The sequence below is a fragment of the Microtus oregoni genome, unplaced genomic scaffold, assembly GCF_018167655.1.
Source record: "Microtus oregoni isolate MIOR12 unplaced genomic scaffold, Mior012 000029F_ref0000214, whole genome shotgun sequence".
NCBI classification, from domain to species: domain Eukaryota; kingdom Metazoa; phylum Chordata; class Mammalia; order Rodentia; family Cricetidae; genus Microtus; species Microtus oregoni.
Genome location: NW_024543088.1, coordinates 30,435,940 through 30,453,919, shown reverse-complemented (window position 1 = coordinate 30,453,919; position 17,980 = coordinate 30,435,940). Strand labels below are relative to the sequence as shown.

Sequence of the window (17,980 nt, the reverse complement as noted above, 5' to 3'; positions counted from 1 at the left end):
TAAAACCATTTATATGAAAGACTTATAAACTGATGGAAACCAGTTTGTTCCCTAAGCAAGTCATGTAGCTATTCTCTCTCTGTTCTACAGGATGCTGCCTGAACCCAGCCAGCTGTGTAACACTTTCCACCCAGAGGAGAGAGGGTAGCAAACACCATGGGATCCAAGCACACAGATCCTTCATTGTTGCCAGAAAAATAACTGAAAGTGATCTACTCTGAGTCTAGGCTCATCACATACTTGAATCCATGCATATCTATATATACTTACACATACATACATACATACATGTATGCACATGTATTCCAGGCATACAAGAAAAATACATAGAGCACCAGAATTCCTGATACACATGCACCACAGACATTGAGGGTAACTGATGATGTGTTCTATAAAATGCTTACAGAACTGATTTAAACTTGGAAATTTATACCATTGTTTTTAAGCTATGATGATCTACCATGAATAACTTTGATAAATTATTATCAAAATAACTTTGGTGTGCACACTCTAAAGTTGAATGTAAGTTCATTTAGATATCAATATGAATGTTATTGTTTTAATACATTCATACCTTCTCTTCAAGAAAAAAATTCTGCTTTTCTTGATTATCATATATCATAACTTCCCCAAATTTGACTTTGCTTATTTAGATATGATCTATTATAGCCAAATACTCATTTAGATGAGTGAGTTTATTCATCACCTAGCAATCTAAAGTAAAGGAGTAAATAGTAATTGATGTAGAGATAGTTGCATAGACAGACAGATATATACAGGTAGCAAGATATCATCCAAACATCGAGCAGAAATCAACGGGGAAGGCTTCATTGAGACAGTCATTTGGAATTCTAGGAAGAGGAAGTCTCTGGCATAGCAGAGGGTCCCTTGGGTGAGGCTTCCAAATGAAGAAGAAAAAAATAAGTTGGGAGTGGTACATGTTGGTGAATGGAGATATTGGAGCAGCTGGGGAGAGAGATTAGGGTTAGATATATCCTATTTCTTTGTATACCTGTGTGAAATTCTCAATCATAAAGAATAAAGTGAGAAGAAACACTAAAAAGGACAAATAGGAATATATAGAGATAATATCATCAACTCAGCAGCTCACAATGTCCCACAGAAGCTGGCAAGCTGAGATAGTAAACTTGAGTTTTGGAGTGAGATTTTAACCCATAGATGGAGTTAATCCCAAAAGCGAATTGGTTTCTCTTTCCCACTACAGGAGCTCTGCAATAAGGGCTAAACAATAGTAACCTCTGTTCTTCTCAAGGGCACGATGCTCACACTCTTGGATGATCTTGTAGTGAGGGGAAGCCTATTCCAGCAAGGGGACTTTAAGGACATTTTGAGATCAACATGCTTGGGTTCTGAGATTAGGGACTGATCTCACTTTAGAGCCAGCTTCTCAGTGAGCTCCAACAACACAGGACAATTTACCAACATAACGTACATTACACATACCGTTTTAAAAATAACCTTTTCTGTTTATATGCTGAAACCACTCTTCATATTGTCTAGTATATTTTAAGCTTTTATATAAGGCAGAGCATTGTAATATACATGTTACATTCTGCCATCCATTTTATTATGGTTATGAGACTCTTACAGGTAATATACTTACCTGCTTTATCTAAGTCATGTGTCTATTAAGGGTGTTCAATGATGCCGCAGTGTGGATCATGCCTTAAACACATGGACCTTTGGGTGCTATTTTAGATCCAAATTTATATCCATTTTATTCTTACCTTTAACTCCTGTGACTATGCAGCATATTTGTTTTGCTCTTTATTTATTTATTTCATCTCATTTACCAGAAGGTAAGCTCCTATGTGAAGAAGTTTTGTTTTGATCCTTTTTTATATTTATAAAGGTAAGCTCCTATGTGAAGAAGTTTTGTTTTGATCCTTTTTTATATTTATAATGGTCTATCATGCATAATACACATTTGCTGGCTGGCTGGCTGCCTAAATGGACAGGTCTTCTTGTAAACAGGTTTTGCAATGGTTGGCTAAATAATTCCTACATAATGTTTACCTTTTATTTGTTTAAAATTTTATTTTATTATTTCGTGTGTAAGGGTATTTTGCCTGCCTTTGTGTCTGTGAACCCCATGTGTACAATGTGCCCAGAGGTCAAATGAGGGTGGTGAATTCTTCGGGACTGGAGTTACAGATCCCTGTGAGTGTTATCTGGGTGATGGGGTTGGAATCCAGGTCCTCTGGAAGAGCAGTCAGTGCTCTTAACCACTGCGTCACTGCTCCAGCTCTACTTTTGTTTTTTTGAAATAATTCTAGACTTTAGCAAAATCAGATATTGTAGCAAACACATTTGTATTCACGAAGCTTTCTCTAATAGCATTGTTCCAAACAACAGCAGAACAATGATCAAAACCAGGAAATGAACACACTTACAATGCTATCTCCTGGGTTACAACATCCTTACGTCAATTAGTGAACTTTCTCTTGACCCTCTCCCACAACATGTACCAATAAAAAATGTTAAATGAAACAATAACTTTTAAAAATCTTTTCCCTACGTGGAGATGAAGGCTAGACAATGCCAGAGAGACATTCCAATTCAACTCATGTTTTTAATAGAAAAATTATAAGCCTCTAAGTTGTTAACATGTCTTTTCTTCTCTACTCTGTGTGGGTGGGGAGCAAAAGCAGTTGATTGTTTGAAAAAAAAGAAAAAAAAAACTCTTGTTACTATAAGCATCTGCCAGAAATGTTGTGTTTGGTTCATTAGGTCCAAACCATCTTTACCACGGCATCTTCAGAGAACTGATAGACACCTGCTCTTTTGTTCATGGAGAAAAGACTAATTATATGTAATTGAGTACAAAGCAAATGGCTTTTTTTTTTCTGTAGTGGCAGATAAGAATCGCTACAAATGTAATGATAACAAAAATGCAGGGCTGTGTTGGAACACTGCTACAAAAAAAGACAATTGCAGCTTGGAGGGTATTAATAGGAATATTTTACATAAAATTTAAAAGCTCATTATTCTGTTCTATACGTTCTCACAGTAGATACATTTAAAGAGGTTAAACAATGCTGCAAAGAAAATGATGATGATGTAACCAATTGTATTGTTCTCATTTCATTGGAGGGAAATTACATGAAGAGCCCTCTGCCTGTGGAGAGGGACTGCATGCTAAGGTTAGCGTCACTGTTAGACTGGTGAGTGGGGTCCATACTTTACCCACCTGGAGTGAGGGGAGATGGCCATGGAAAGCCCCTTCATGTAGTGTGAAGAAGCAAAAGTTTTGAGTAGTCTTGGAGTGAGGGGCGAACTCTGGAGCCTCCCCCAATCCTTTCTTTTTAGCAATATTTTTGGGAAGGAAATTCAAGCGTGTGTGGCAGAATTATAAAGGCACAAGTGAGTTTTCAACTGAGAAACCATGTGAGGAACAGCCATGCTAACCCTACACCTAGTAGGCCTTGCTGTACCATTGGAGGTGGATTATAAACCACGCCCCTGGCACAGTCACACAAGGCCCCGGTGATGAGATGGATGAAAATAAAAGCAAATGCACTCAGGACTCATGTTTGAGCACAGACACGACCAGGAAGCAGTAGAAATGACTGAATGGCCACTTTTCAGTCCTGGCTGGTGAGTGTCACTGCTATTTCATCAAGCAAAGCCTTCTGGTAGCCTTTATGCTACTCCATAAAAAAGACACTCATAATTTGTATTTTATGTAAATTAAATCTACACAGTATCATCTTTGTTCTTTGTGTTGCACAACTTTCTTGCCCAATTTGTTTTCTTTGAACATTTTTGTATTGGCTTTCTATTCTATTCCACTTTAAAGATAGTTTTATTCTGTTTTCTTCCCTGTTTTTTAAACTACTCATTCCTGCTTAGCTTAGTGACACAGGCCTATACTAGGGAAGATGTGGCAGGAGGATCAGAACTTTAGGGCCTATCTGAGCTACTAAGTTTAAGACCAACCTGGCGGTTCAGTGAAACCCTGTTTATGAACATAAGGTCAAAGGAGAGCTGAAGGGAGCGAGAAGATTGTGGAGCGGTTGCTTAGCAAGTTGGCGGCCCTAGGTTCAGTCCTCAGTAACACACACACACACACACACACACACACACACACACACTTAAAATCACACTCACACACATACACACATATTCATAGGCAAACACTCTCAGATACATGCATGCACACACATATATACATTCTCACACTCACATACTCACACACACACAAACACTCACAGTTAAACACACTCAGACATGCATGCACACACACATATACATTTTCACAGACAAACACACTCAGATGCATGCACATGCACATATACATTCTCTCTCACACACACTCACAGGCAAACACACTCAGACACATGCATGCACACACACATACACATTCTCTCACACACATAAACCCTACTCCTCCTAGACTGAAAATTTCAGTCTCTTGTTTATTCTAGTAATGCATATTTTATTTTTTCTTTATTTTACAGTTAGCATATAGGTAACTAAGGGAATAGATCCCTTAATTCTAAGTTTATAATATTTCATATTCCTGTTCATCTTAAATACAATTACAGTTTATTAGATCTCATAATATTTTAACTTCATTATGATTTTAGTGTTAGGAAACGTATTTCAGAACTGCCTGTATCTGATTTTCAGAAATCTCATTGTAAATGTAAGAAGTTAGTCATCCAGTTATGTTTTCTATACAATACTAAGCATATGATGTTTTGATACACTAGTCACAAGCATATAGACACAGCCAAAGCCAGCAGGAGCTCATCCTGCCCAACTTTGAACAGAAACAAGAACCAAATGGTTGCTTGAGGGAAAAATTATCAAGGGAATCGTGTATCTAGTTATAAGGACATACATGCAGATGCCTCCAAAAGCTTTGAAGACATTCCCTGTCTCTAATGATGGGTCTTTGGGGCCCAGACTTTCTTCCTCTTTCACACGCTTGAGCACGTTTGTTAGAGCTTTTGGCAGAAAAGCGATGCCTTATCTAATTCTGTTTTCTAGAGTCGTCTGTATTTTAGGACATTGTCATTATTCCTTATGAAATTATACCTGTAGGTTGAGTTGAAAGAGAAGTAAATGGGTGCATTATCCAGCAGGTATCCCCAGACAAAGCTTTTATCCTGCCAAGTAGCACTTTGGCCCATGCAGGGCTGACACTCCTCCCGTTATTACCTCTCAGTAGCACAATTAGCTGTCACTCTTAACTTGTGAATTCTTTTATTCCATTGGATAAATTTTTTAGAAAGGAAAAAAAAACCTTTGTAACCTGATTTGGAGCTATAGAAGGTATCCCTGGCATTTATTAGAAATGCATATTTTGTTGTTAATAACATTGCCTCCAAATTATATTTGTGGAAAGCTTGAACAAGACCCACTTATTTCCTTGAATAGTTCAGCACCTTATTGATATCACCAGGACTAACTCCCTTGGCTCCGTTAACCTGGATCTGTCACCTTCTTCCTGATTTCTTTCTGATGGGGAAAGTCTTGCTCCAGTGTAACTGCTAGCTCAGAAAAGGAAAACGAGAGACAGTTGAAATGGTTCTCTCCCACAGTTTATAATGTATTTGTAGGTTTGTATTTGTGGGATACACGGGTTTAGAATCTTTTTAAAACCTCATAGCTGCCGGGCGGTGGTGGCGCATGCCTTTAATCCCAGCACTCGGGAGGCAGAGGCAGGCGGATCTCTGTGAGTTCGAGACCAGCCTGGTCTACAAGAGCTAGTTCCAGGACAGGCTCCAAAACCACAGAGAAACCCTGTCTCGAAAAACCACAAAAAAAAAAAAAAAAAAAAAAAAAAAAAAAAAAAAAAAACTCATAGCTAAGTGGATTCCTGAATGCTGGTGAGGCCTAAGTTGCCTTTTGTGTTTTCTTGGCTCCATGAGGAAACTAATGTTTGGCCTTGGGTCAGTCACATAAGCTTTCTCCCATGTAGATGAGCTTGGGTTGTACCAGATGAGAGGGACATATAACCTCTTAAACCCTTGATACTTCTTTTCTTTGCTTTTGTGCCGAAATAAATGTGTGCTCAGTAAATCTTTTTATGGCTTCCCTCCCCTGCTTTCCCTGAGAGGCATACTGTAAGCAGATACGAAGTCATCAATTTGCAGAGCACTGCATCGTATCGTTGAGATGCACGCAAAGACCCAAAGAGTCCCCTGCATGTCCATTTCCATCCATGATGGGGCTTAAGAGGACTGTGTGTGCCTTGGGGCCAGTAATTTAACTTTTCTATATCTTTAATACATTCTTTCCATAAAGGAGAGTGTACTGGTCCTTAGATCTCAGGAATTTTGCGTCTATTAAATGAGACAATTTATGAAAAATGTTTTAAAAGTAATTCTTAATAAAGCTCACCCATTATTATTATCTCTTCATTAGAGCTAGACGGCCTGCTTTGTTTGCTCGGATTTTTGGGGGGTGGTTGCTTGCAAGCAGCTCATAGACAGTGGCTGTTTGGCAGACGTAGAATTCTTCTCAGTGGCCGCTGTTGTACAAAACCGTTTGATGTGCTTCCATTGGAGGGTATTGAAATCATTAAGTAAAATAGCTCAGAAGGTGTGGAGACCCCTCACCTGCATCATCAGCATTATATGGGGGATCTTGTAGAAACAGATCCTCCAGCTCAACTCTAGACAGATGTATAAATAAATGTAAAATTTGAGAAGTGACAGATGACTTAATAGTGTAAGTAAAGCTATGTACTACATAGATTTATGTTTTCATGATTTTACACATGCTGATTTTTTTTTGAACATCGTCAGTCTTATTCATGTGGTATGATGGTTAGTATCATCTACTTGAAAGGATCTAGAATCACCCAGGAGGTAGAACTCTACCTGAGCATACTGGGGGAATTATCTTGATTATGTTAGTTGAGGTAACAAGACCCACCTACTGTGGACGGCGCTGTGCCATTTCTCTGACTGGGCTCCTGGACTATAAATGAAGAAAGGAAAACGAACCACAGCTCCTATTCAACCCTCGCTGCTTCCTGACTGTGCATGTGATATGACCAGCGGCTTTACTGCTCTGGATGCTTTGATCTGCTATGACGGATCCGGAAACTGTGCATCAGAATACACGGTTTCTTTCTCAGATTTGGTCAGGGTCGCTTGTCACAGCAACATTAAAGTTAAGGCACACGATGATGAGTCACCCCCCTCACACCAGAGCCCCTCTCAGTCCTTATGCTCCATCTATGGCACACCAACTCTGTGTATGCTCAGCAAATGCGCCCGGCCACAGAATCCTCACTTCATCTGCGCATCTGTTTACATCTGCACAGATCACCTTACACTCACAGACTAGCTGCATCTGTGTTTCCCTGTTCGGGTACGACTTAATTATTTGTTCTCCTAGCAAGCAATGAACACGTTCCAAGATTTCAAACCGCAGGGACACATGTGCTTCCTCTCCTTGAGTTACTTCAAATGAAAACAGTTGGACAGATTTCAGCAATAGACACATTCACTTTTTCTTATTCTCCTGCCCCCTGCTTAAAGCCCGAAGACCTTCAAGTTCAGGGTGGCTGTGGCTCTCAGTCAATGGCTGTGAAAGATAAGGGAGTACGGACAGTGAAGGAATAGCTCCCATCTGCTCAGCATCACCCATTGAGAGCTGCAGCAGCTTGAATCTAGGACCAGGTCACCCAGTTTCCACCCTGCTGAATCTTTAACAGTCTCTTCTCTGCAAAATGATGTGTTTATAAAAGACAGGCTTAAAATCTGAAACTTTTCAAGTTTATAAGTTGACGATGTCTATTTTTAACTTTTGAAGGACTATTAAAAATGGCAAAGATGGAGGATCCAGCAGTGCAATTGGTTTTGTGCTGAATTTGAAAACAATGATGCCATTCCCTCCTACCTTCAATAAGCATACAAACCTGAGCCAGCCTCCGCTGTCTTTGACATTTGCAGTTGTTTATTTCCTAGGGGATCCTTTTATCTTAGGTTTCCTTGTTCATCCGCCACGGTCAAGGCATAATACGAGACAAATTCACTGCTTTGCTCAACTTCTTTCTTTTCTTTTCGTTTCTGTTTTACTGTTGCACGTCGCTAAGAGGAAAGCTGGAATTTGACGAGTAAAATTTGATGTAAGTTAACCTCCTGCCTTCAGGCTTCTCTGCCCGTGCTCTCTGTCCTCCTTGCTGTTCCTCAAACACATCAGCTCCTTTCCACCTGAGGGCACTAGAATAGGCATTCCTTTTGCTCAGCATCCTTCTCTGTAATAAGTGTATTTCAGTCAGGTTTTTTTTCTGGTTTATCTAGATAAATTTCAATCTCTGTTATTAACATTCTCCTTTAGATCCCCAAATTCTTTTTCGTTTTCTAGAGCTCCTTATTCAATAAGCTGACTTTATTGTCTAGTGATACTACTAAAGCAATCCCATACAGAATACATATTCTTCTCCACCCATACTTGCCTAGTCTGTCTCTTCAAGCATGGCTGTTGGTCTTTTGTTTTGCCAATTCCTTTTTTTTTTTGTTTCTTTAACTGTAAAGTCTTCTTTCCCTTCTGAACAAACTGCATCTCTTATTTATACAGTTGCAGCTGGTGCATTTACTGTGTGTGCAGCCTGCTGACTACCTCTGGAGTGCAGGCTGGGTCCTCTCTGTGTAATTATACCTTGGCAATAAGTATACCTTGGCTGTGTGCTTAACTCATGGTAGTTAAGTTTATGGTGAGTGGCTAGTTTAATTATTTATTCATAGTCAAAATTAAATAAAGGAATAGGGACAAATTCTGTATGCATACACATGTGGACTGGTGTTTCCAGGGCATATTGCCTTGAAATTTAAGGGAGGGATTATATATCTTTAATAAGGGGAATCAGGACATGCCGACATGATTTCATTAATATTTTTACATTTATTTATTTTATGTGTGTTTGGGTATGAAATGCACATGCCATGAAACCTTTTTTGGGGTGTTGATTTTCTCCTTCTACCATGTGGGTTCCAGAGACTGATGTCAGGTCCTCCCTCTTGGCAGCAAGTTCCTTTACCCAGTAATCCGGCTCCTATACCCCAGGAACTTTTTTAAACCTGTAGGTTTGGGATGTATCTACCATTAATGTTTACTGAGAGTTTTCTAATTGTTTACTACTTGTATGAAATATTTAGAAATTTTGCTTTTGTCTTAGACATATGTAAGAACAGGAACTGCAACTCTTCCTTTTGAGTAAACCGAGGAACAGGAAAATGAAATAATTACCCCATGGCTGTACTGATATTACATAGCAGGTTGTGTTTTAACTCCAGAGTCCTGGACCCAGGCTCCACTGTGGCCCCAGGGTCTCTTTCCTGATGATTATCCCTCCATTCCTAGCAAACATTTCTTTATATTGTGTGCATGCATCCCTCTGACAACACCTACCAAACATTAAGAAGGGAGTGTAACTGACAGATCAATATTAGGATGCTATTTTTTTAGATGGATAAACATTGAACTTGAGTATTTTTTTTCCTCAATATGTTTGGTGATTAAAGTGTTGCTTAAGAGAGAGTAGTAAACCATTATATGGTAACCTTAAAGAGATTGGATTTGTTTTCCTATTTCCTATATTCTGGCTAGGGAAGTTTGACGTGGGTGGGACGTGTTTGTTTGTGAGTGTATACATTTTCACATATTTTCTAGCATCCCATAGACAGTGGTACCAAGGAGGCATTCAGCCAAGAGCTAGTGTGGCTGCTCTTCATAAACTGCTTGCTCCGACAGTGAGATAGAATGTGGGGCCCCCATCCATGTCACCTTACATCTGCACAGCCTCACTAAACCTATTCCTTAGTATCTTGGTGGAATCTTTTAAACCATTCTGCAGAAGTTTTATCTACTGCCTCTTCTTTTAGGAACCATAGAAGCCATCACTTTTGTTGTTTCTTCAGTATGCACTTGGGCTCATTTTCCCTACTCCAGACTGGAGGAAACACACAGGAACTGTGTGGATACCTGGATAGTCGCGGGTACCATAGGAATCTCTCCATTTACCAGTTGTGTGAACTTGGAAAGATTAGCACATTGAAGCCTCAGTTTCTGCTTGTGTGTGTGTGTGTGTGTGTGTGTGTGTGTGTGTGTGGTAGATTGATATTAATGTCAAATTTATGCTATTTTTCACTCATGGAAGGAAGCGGCCTAGGTTTCTCCTTTGTAGAGAAACCCATGCTTGCTGAAGTGTAGTCAAGAGTAATTTCGGGGAAGTGGAGAACTTGAGCACAGCCTTGAGTCGTGTGCAAAGCATCCATCACCCACTCGGGCCTTAGACTTAGCCTTCTCATCTTTGCGAAAATCAATTGAAGTTTAATTTAATTAGGCATTGCCTGGCTTTTTTTGGGTGAAATGTTAAAAAATGCCTGTTCTCAATTGATAGGATGCCAACAGGAAACCGAAGTATTCCACCCAACTCTAGCTTGTTGAACTAATGAATTTATTGTGGCTACTTGCAGGAGTGTATGTCGGGTACTGCTTACAGACACATGGGCCAAAGTTTTACTGGTGAAGGGGGGCAGGAATGACTTGAAGACAGCTGCATCATCAAGGAGTCCATTCTACAATGAATAACAATTCATGAAGACTATATCCAGGAAGCTCCAGGAGCGATGGCTTAGTTCGGAGGAAAGGGAGAAAGAACAGAATTTGGAACTTTACTGGAATCTACTGGCTCTACTTTGGGGAGGTTGTAATGACTACTTCTTCGTCCTTGATGACTGATAATTTGGACGGGGAAATACCAACATTTCCTGTGCAAAAGAACCTTGCTCCTGTCCTGTCCTGTGATCTAATGCTCTTGAACAATGCTATCACAGAATCACCTAGAATAATAAGATCAAAACCTCTAAGTTAGAACTTTGGAATCAGTGTTCTTTAGAAATAACCTAATATGGATTTGGGCATGAAGCAGAGTTAGTAGAGTATTTATATATCCATGCGGGAAGCCATGGACACAGTCCCCAGCATCCCATAAAAGAGGGTTTGGTGGCATATACCACTAATCTCAGCCCTTTATGAGTGGAGAGAGGATCAGAAATCCATGATCATCTTGCAACCTAGTGAGTTTGAGAACCACCTCAAATAAAGTGCAGTTATTCTTCTTCATGTTCGTACATTAAGGCTTACCAGTGTTTGGAAAATGCTATTTCTCAGTCAGTTCTAGAGTTTCTGATCAGAAGGTTGGGTCCGGTTTTGCGTGATGGTGGTGGCAGTGGTCACATCTATACTGCGTTCACACTCTGATTCCTATCAGAAGATTGGGCCGTCCTTGGTACTGTCACTTCTATCCCAAGTTCACACTCTGAGAGGCATTGCTGTGGTAGAGCACTGACCCAACCTTCAGTGAGTAGTTATGACTACAAAGAGATCTGACTAAAATGTCCATTTTGATTCCAGGAATCTTGGATGGGGCCCCACATTTTGCCTTCCCACAAAGCTTCAATGGATGCAGTTGGTGTCCAGTGAGCACGTCAGGGTGTTGGCCTGGTGGCTGGGAAGGTTTGGGAAGCATCAGCACTTCCAGGGAGCTAGCTCAAACCTTAATCTCTTGTCTTCAAGATTGCTTTTCAGCATTTCAGCACCATCAAATCATCTGTAGAGTTAAAGAATATTGATTTTTTCCATCATAGATTTTTTAATTGATATGGCTGTGACCTAGACATCAGAACTTTGTTTTTAACAAAACCTCCCTAGAATTCTGTGTTGCATAGCAGTTTGTGAACCAATGAGGTAAACTCATCTTGGGAATTTCACTTTTGAAGTTTGTGTTCCAAATCTGCATTAACTTATTGTGCAACTTCAGCTAAGATTTTTAATTAGCTTCAAGTTCAGGGTTATCGTTGCATTAGCTCCTGGAATATTTTTCCAATATTTTGTTTTAAAAGTAGGTTAAAGAGCTGGGAATAATAAATCTGTAGTCTGCCCAGCTGGCTCCACTGAATTTCTACAACATTCTATTTGCCTGACTTTAGATAGCTTCCTCTGGTGCGGTTTCAGGCATCTGCCACACGGTGAGTGACTGTTAACCATGGCTGTCTTACAGATACCGCACTTTTATTCAGATCAACATACTGAAGGTTAAAAGCCTTCTAGTTATGGAGCTACACAAAGGAATTTTAAACGGCTCCTTCCTGTTCTCCAAACATTAGAGGTGGTTGGACCTTCACATAAAAACAAAATTTGATGTCAGATACCTCTGGTATTGTGGAGTGATCAGATGAGTCTTGAGATTTCAAAGATCAGAGATCCCCCAAAGCCATGTACTCAGCAGAGGTTAGTTGTAAATTGAATCTTGAGGAATAGGAGCAGGACACATAAGCTAAGATTAGAAAAATCGAGTTTCAGATAAGGAAGCAGGCAATCACTTGGTGGAGAAAGCTCCTGTCAGGTTGGAGAAAAATGAGTTGACTAGCTTGGAAAGAGATTGTGTGGAGGCGTTGCTGGGCCGTGTTTCAGAGTGGCTCGGATTGCATTAGAGGGGTGCAAAGTTGCCGTGGCAGGAAAGAGTTCGTGAAAGCGACTCAGTAGTCACAGGTCAGTGGGCGCAGGATGCAATGCTCTGGAAGCATTCTAGCTATCCTTTAGAGCAGGGATGAGTCAAAGCAGAGCTTTTGTGTGGAGAATTAATAAGGAAGGAATCAGCACTTTCTTTTTAAGTCCCTTTTGATCATCCCATTTCTAAAAAAGTCTTGCCACACTGTATTTACTTCTGTGGACACTCCTAACAGTTTAGAGTGAGGTAGGCATGCACTGTTGCATGGTGGCTTACGCTAATGAGGCTCACAGTCCAGGTCCAGAATGTCTAAAATAGTTGACTCAAGGAGTCTTGTACTTCCTCTGTGTGATTTGAGCTAAGAACTGAACGCTTATATTTTATTCACTGGAATATTTCCGGTGCCTAGAAAATTCTTGGATTCTAATTTCTTCACTCAGCTCCTCTTCACAAACAATAGTTATCATCTTGTAGCCACCAGGACTTAGGTTTCATCTCAGGTTGTTAGCTGACTTTATGATCCTGGGAAAACCTTAGTTTTGCCTTTTGATTTTCTAGTCTGTAAATATGACCACACAGAACATACAACGTATTTTTTAATATTTTAAACTAACTGCTACAATGACAAAGGTCACAAGTATCTCCCTCCACCGCTGTGTTAGAGGTACCTTGCTCTGCGTCTGGATTATGCACCCTGCAGTAGTGACTAAGACTAAGAGGAAATAATATCAGTATCAGCTGCAGCACCGAGTGGAAGATCTGTAGGAGACATAATTGTAAAAGTTCTACAGCAAGCAAAGATTTCTTGAATGTTTTGCTTTGCCCATTGATCTTGGGGACTGACACCTGTACCGTTCATTGAATTCCCCAAACGGGCTCGGAGACACATCTTCTGTGCAAGACGAATTGGCTGCGGGGATGAGTGATGAAAGGCATTTGCTTCCATTATCGATAGTGATTTGCTTCATTTTTCATCCTAAAGGGGAAAAAAAAAAGACTCCTATTGAATTGACTTGTTAATTATGCAGGGCATTTTCAGCATCTCTGAGGTATCATAGAGAGGGTGATATGGTAATCTCATCATTAAAAACCAAAGGCAGGCCCTGTCTTTGAGCTCAGGTGTACATATTTGCTAGCTTTCGTCAAAGCAAGAGATCACCAGGCAGCACATCTTCACCAGGCTGGAAATCCGCAATCTGTGCTGTCAGGCAGAGCTTAGAAGAAAAATCTCAGTCTCTAAGTCCCAGACCACTAATCAGTTCCATAAGTCAACAAATTCAGCGGGGAGACTAAATCAGCCAGTGAGATGATTTGGCCAGTTGTTTATAAAACAGGGCACCAGACAGAAGGCATTGAGCCGGCACACCGGGAAGTATGCTGATGCTCGCTTGTGTATGATCTTATTTAAAGTATGTATTGTTTGTGAGTCCCGGATATGCATTGTGGAAGACAAAATGCAGAGCTTCTCCCTACCTCAAGATATTTTAAGAAAGTTGAGGTAAAACATGGGGCAGCTGTCATCCAGCCCTCCCACCTCCAAAACTCCAGATTTAGAGATGGAAAACAATAAACCAATTAAGGATGCTTTTCGTTTTACCTTGATAGCCTGAGGTCCAGTTTGTTTCTGTTGTATTACTTTAATTTATCTTCATAAAAGCCCGGTGACCTATACAGTCCAAGCAGAAAAGAATCCTAGTCACCAAGGTCTCAAAGTGGGTAATGTCACAACCAGGGTCTATGGACTTGCACCTCATGCTGACTTTGTGCTCCTGGTTTGGAAACTAAAGGAATGAATTTTTCTTAATTTCTGTAAGAAATGCTATTTTAAAACATGAAATACAGTTATTTGTGTTGTGAGTGTGCAAGGCAGGCACTCTGGATATCACAAAACGGAAAGTAAAAATCTCAACATCTGATAGCCTTTCAAAGAAAATTGCTGAAGCAGCTTGATTTCAGAAGTGAAGCTCACCACTTATGCATACAGTACAGCCTCAGCCATGCAAATGTACATTAACCATAGCTAGAAGAGCTCAACAGGATGCAAGTATTCTGAAAGGTCATTGGCAAATAAATGATCTATCAATTTGATACTCTTGAAAATACCACGCTTAAAGAGATACCCATGCAAATACACAAACTTGAAATATCTGCGAGATAGATACTGTGTGTAGAGTACTATAGACTGGGATAAGGGGTCAATCATCAGCTTGAATAAGCAAGTCTCATCCTCCCATAATTTATGTAATCACCTTTGCATTGAAGGATAGAAGACTTCAGTGCTTTTTTTTTTGCCGAACATTTAACAATGGCATTTTATTATCGACAACAGAAAAAGGTTGCAGAATTGACATTAGTGAGTCATAAATAAACGAACTACTAAAGACAAAGATTAATTTCTTGACTAAGGAAAGATGAGTTGAGTGGCTTACAAACATTATTGTAAATGCTACAATTATAAATACGTCAATAGTCTTTAGGATTGAGGGAGAAAACGAGTGTATCTGCTTGTTCGCTTTCAGGTTAAGGCTTTGATATCGTTAAGAGGCTATTCATACTTTAACAAAATATCTCTGTTGAAAACAGCTTCAAAACATTGAGAAAAATTAATTTTCAGTATCTTCATTCTCTCTGTGTCTTCCATTAAGGCTCTAATGAGTCATAAGGTTTTTCTCTTTTTCTCACTGCCCACCCAAAAAAAGTCAACCAGGAGTTTGAAATGCAGCCCACTTTTTTATACCAGTTCGCTATAACAAGCACAAGGACATTGTCCTTGGAATTCATTCATGGGGCCAAGGGGATTGCTCAGTGGGTAAAAATACTGCTACGGAGCTTGATAAGCAAACTCAATTCCCCGGACCAGACTCACAGGCCGGGAGGGGAGAACCAACTTCTGTAAATTGCCTTCTAACGTCCTACGTAAGCCGGAACATACACTTCCACACAGATGCATGCATGCACAAAATGAAATTTAAAATGTTATCTCTGAGTACACCGATTTTTGTACCTTTCAGAGGAGATTTCCTTTGGACTTTCTCTCTTCTCTACCCTTTTTCTTGTTTGTGACTTCATTGGTTGAATCTCGTATATTTTATTTATATGATTTGGATTTATTGTTATCTTCTTGTCACTTGAGGGCTATAATACACAGCTGGAAATTAAACTGAAAATTGCATAGCGTTTTAAAAAAACACCATTTTCCTATTCCGGTATCATTTTTATAGATGTGTGTGTTAGTCAGGTACTCAGGAGGAACAAAACTCAAAGGATATGTGTGCGTGCGTGTGTGTGAGTGAGTGTGTGTGTGTATTAAACTAAGTAATCTTTAAAGTAACAACCACAATAGAATCAGACCTGAGTACTTTGACTCTGTAGTTATGTGTTCCTTGATGCCGAGGGTCTCAACAGTCAGTGCAGTTTCTTGATAGCTCTGCCTGGGGAGTAACAGCCCAGAGCTGTTCTATCCGCAAGGCTGGGTGTCTCAGTAACTCCAAGCCTGTGCGAGAATCCCAGAAGATTCCTGGAGAACTGCTGGCCTATAGTGTACGATGAAAGCTTGGAAATAAAATGGTTCTGATATAGGGAAGGAATCAGCAGCAGCAACCTGGAGGCAAGGAGAAAGGTGGAGCAAACAAAGGTCGAATAATCTTCCCTCTGCCATACCGTTTTATCAAGAAGCGCAGCCCGTGGCAGAGGCAACTGGGAGGCTCCCTACTTCAGTGATTTTATTTGTGGCAAGTTGACATTAAAAGCAATCTCAACAAGCTATAATACTTTGATTACAACAAACTGTACCTGCACACTGCCCCCTTCCTTTCCATTCCTTCCAGCCTTTCATTACTCTGTAAGCACCGAGATCTCCTGCCACACAGCACACATACATGTTCTCTCGCGGAAGCCCCTGCCCTCTTCGTTCCGCAGCTCACGAACTGTCTGGGGTTCCTCTTTTCTGCTAGATTCCATATTCAAATGTGTTTCATGTGCGGTAAATATTAACTTCCCTTTCTCTTGCATAGTCAATTATGGAAATATGACCTAGAAAGGATATGAATAAGCAAGCTAGAGAATGCTGATGCTTTTATTTATTCGGCAAACATTGAATAACAGCTTCTTAGACCAAGGTTCTATGTTAGGCCAGACGAACAGCAATAAAATTTTCCAGTGCCTTCAAGGGGAAGGAAGCCTGGGAAGCACTCCCAGAGGGGTGTCTGTTCACCGGGGATTGATCTGTCGGGCTCCCTGCTCACTCGTAGGGCGTTTGACATAGTGTAAGTGCACCGTAGATCTTTACAAAAGTATCAGAGAGCTCTAAAGCAAGCATAGTTTGTAGATACTGACAAAGTTCTGTAGACCTGTGTGTCATCACATACAAAGAACACAGACTGTGACCATATTACCAGACAAGACACGGCAGAAATGCCCTCAAGAGATTTGCACTCAGGAATGGAGGTAGACAGGTAAACAATTATTCTCAGGCTCATTTACAACGTGCATCATGGAGAAAAGGGACCTATCTCTGACGGGCTTCTGCGGGGCTTGGGTGGAGTTAAAAATATTAGAGCTTGAAGGATGGAAAGATGGGGCTGGAGAGATGGATCGGTGGTTAAGGGTGCTTTCTACTCTGCCAAAGGACCCGAGTTCAGTTCCTAGCACCCAAGTCTGGCCAGTTCATCGCCGTTTGTAACTTTAGTTCCAGGTGATCTGACACCCTCGTTAGGGCATCTGTAGGCCTTTGTAGACACACATTGTACATCCACACAGACACAAAGACACACACACACCTTTATCAATAATAATCTACATCTACAAGTGGAAAAACAGTCTTTCCAGGAAGAGATAGAAGATAAAAAAGGACAAAATCTATTCTAGCTTAAAGCCAAGAGGAAGTTAGGAAATGGATAAAAGCTATATTTTGATTATTGTGGTGGACGGCGTGGGTGACAGGCAGTTTTACACCTGTAAATATAAGATGGTGTCAGGTTGTAAGAAATGGGGACAGAGGAGACACTAGAGGTTTTTAGCAAGGAAATGGCATGAGTAGATGCTGAAGAATGGGGTCGATTACAACAGCCTCATTACTAAGGGCCTTAAGGATGAAGATTACATCTAGTAATAATTCTTACCCAGTGTGAAGGGCTTCTGTGAGCGAGCATGAACTCTGGATGAGACAGAAGTAAAGCTTTTGCCACACTCTGAGATTTTAGGGGGCCAAGATGAAGACTTTTCCTAAGAAAATTGTCTTTTTAAACATTTATATCATTGTTAATTGTGTGTGTGTGCGCGAGCATGCGTGTGTATGTGTGTGCATATGTATACATGTGTTTGTGTGTGTGTGTGTGTGCATATGTACATGTGTTCAGGTGCCCAGGTGGTAGGAAAAGCCATGGAATCCTTTGAGCTGGACTTAAGGTGGTTTCTGATTGCCAGATGCAGGTACTGGGTGTCTGAGTACTTCTAAAGCAGTTCTTACCGGCTAAGCCCCAACTC

General features: G+C 40.4%; 1 protein-coding gene and 1 long non-coding RNA gene across 4 annotated transcripts in view; one reads left to right on the top strand and one right to left on the bottom strand.

Moving 5' to 3' along the window:
• Positions 1–17,980, top strand: part of Fgf12 (fibroblast growth factor 12) — a 530,585-nt gene that overhangs the window by 323,604 nt on the left and 189,001 nt on the right. The gene's annotated exons all lie outside the window — the stretch shown is intronic.
• LOC121464769 lies at positions 13,456–16,352 on the bottom strand. The gene is made up of 3 exons (XR_005976555.1): positions 16,289–16,352; positions 14,094–14,162; positions 13,456–13,472 (listed from the first exon to the last, which is right to left on the bottom strand). It is a non-coding gene; the product is annotated as an uncharacterized LOC121464769 (long non-coding RNA).